Source organism: Phascolarctos cinereus, unplaced genomic scaffold (genome assembly GCF_003287225.1).
Source record: "Phascolarctos cinereus isolate Bilbo 61053 unplaced genomic scaffold, phaCin_HiC Scaffold_5;HRSCAF=322, whole genome shotgun sequence".
NCBI lineage: Eukaryota > Metazoa > Chordata > Mammalia > Diprotodontia > Phascolarctidae > Phascolarctos > Phascolarctos cinereus.
Genome location: NW_027555958.1, coordinates 190,634,868 through 190,637,285, shown reverse-complemented (window position 1 = coordinate 190,637,285; position 2,418 = coordinate 190,634,868). Strand labels below are relative to the sequence as shown.

Sequence of the window (2,418 nt, the reverse complement as noted above, 5' to 3'; positions counted from 1 at the left end):
CTCTCTGTAGCCTTTGCCACTCAGTGTTAATCATTCTCTTCTTGATATTCTGTTCTCTCTAGGTATTTGGGGCACCACTCTATCCTGATTCTCCTCCTGTCTGTCTGGACCATCCTTATCAGCCATTTTTTTCTGGATCTTTATTCATGTCACCCCTGGACAGTTTCTTCTCTCTGCATACGATTTGGATTAGTGATCTCATGAGCCCTCCTGAATTCAATGATCATCCTTGTGCTGATGATTCTTAAATCTAATTATACAGTCCTAATCTCTCTTCTAAACTCCACACTTGGATCTCCAACTGCCCATTGGTTATTTGAAATAGGAAGTCCCATGGACATCTTAAATGCAGCTTACACAAAAGTAATGTCATTCTCTTCTCCTTCCAAACCCTTCTCACTTCCTATCTTTCTCATTAATGTGGAAGGCACAACTATTATACCAGTCACCTAGGCTCATAACCTTAGTGTCATCCTTGTCACACCCCTCATTTAATTTGTTGCTAAATCTTGTCATTTTATCTATGATATCTCTTGAATTAACTCATTCTTTCCTCTGAAAATGCTACCACCTTGGTTCAGACCCTTATTAACTCATGCATAGACTACTGTTACAGCTTCCTTGCAGGTCTCTCTGGATCAAGTCTCTTCCCAGGCCACCTTCCATTTAGCTAATAAAATTGATCTTCCTTAAGTTGTATTCTGATGATGTCACACACCTTCTACAATAAATTCTTTTGGCTTTTGGTCTGAGCTGTAGCAAGTGGCTCGGCAGGCAACAGCGAGTTCCCCAGCTTTTGGCCCTCTCTCTCCAGCTTTCCTTCTCCAACTCTAACATCTTCTCGCTCCCGTAACCATGATAGAATAGGCCATCTGCTTCGCCAAGGACTTCCTGGCTGGTGGCATTACCGCTGCCATCTCTAAGACTGCGGAGGCCCCATCGAGAGAGTTAAGCCACTATTGCAGGTGCAACATGCAAGTAAACAAATTGCTGCAGATAAGCAGTACAAAGGCATAGTGGATTGCATAGTCTGAATTCCAAAGGAACAAGGGGTCCTTTCCTTCTGGAGGGGTAACTTAGCAAACATCATCAGATATTTCCCCACCCAGGCCCTTAACTTTGCCTTTAAGGATAAGTACAAGCAGGTGTTTTGGGGAGGAGTGGACAAGCACACAGAGTTTTGGAGGTATTTTGCTGGCAGTCTTGCCTCTGGTGGTGCGGCTGGAGCCACTTCCCTCTGCTTTGTCTACCCCTTGGATTTTTCAAGAACCCGCTTGGCAGCTGATGTTGGGAAATCTGGCACTGGGAGAGAATTCAAAGGTCTGGGAGACTGCCTTGTGAAAATCACCAAGTCTGATGGAATTCATGGCTTGTATCAAGGTTTCAATGTCTCAGTGCAGGGTATCATTATCTATAGAGCAGCTTACTTTGGAATGTATGACACAACAAAAGGCATGCTCCCAGATCCCAAGAATACTCACATTGTGATAAGTTGGATGATTGCTCAAACAGTGACTGCTGTAGCAGGTGTGCTCTCCTATCCCTTTGATACAGTAAGGCGGCAAATGATGATGCAGTCTGGATGCAAAGGAGCTGATATGTACACTGGAACAGTTGACTGCTGGAGAAAGATTGCTAAAGATGAGGGTGGCAAAGCTTTCTTCAAGGGTGCATGGTCCAATGTTCTTAGAGGCATGGGTGGAGCTTTCGTGCTTGTCCCGTATGATGAATTCAAGAAAGTAATCTAAGTACACCCTAACTAAAGGAACCAGTGAATATAGATCTTGTAGAATACTTAACCATACTTAGCATTATGCACCATTGACCTTCAAGAAATTCCTGTTGTCTTTTTATCCAGGCCAGATCATGTTTGTTAGGGGAGCCAGGAAACGCTCTTAGAAAAAGGGACTTATTTATTGTGATCCATTATTCACACAGTGGAACTGATGATGATTCAGTATATTGATTCTATTGGTTTTTTGGGAAATAACAGTTACTGTGGGTCCAAGGAGGCAGATCAACTTAGACTATCTAGTTTAAACGCTCTTTCGTAGGAACATGTATTTGTGTTTAAGTATTTATTTTAAAAAATCATGTCTCCCCATTTGTAGCACTATATATACTATTTTGCACAGCTATTTGGCAGTTATGATGATCTGTGTTGGGCATTCTGCTGTAAAACAATAAATACACAGAAGACAAACAAAATTATTTTGCTGATTATTTCCAACTCATACTGTACATATCATATTTGTACATAGTTGCTTGCATGTTGCCTCCTCCATTAGACTGAAAGCTCTGTGAGAGCAAGTACTGTCTTTTGCTTTTCTTTGTATCCATAGTGCAGTGTTTGGCATAGTAGATATTTAATAAATATTTGTTGAGTTGATTTATTTGTTCTTGAAAATGAGGTGAGGG

The 2,418-nt window shown here is 41.5% G+C and overlaps 1 pseudogene; it reads left to right on the top strand.

Annotated features, from left to right (window-relative positions):
* Positions 1-855: 855 nt before the first annotated feature.
* On the top strand, positions 856-1,981 carry LOC110217710 (ADP/ATP translocase 3 pseudogene; annotated as a pseudogene).
* The last annotated feature ends 437 nt before the right edge of the window (positions 1,982-2,418 follow it).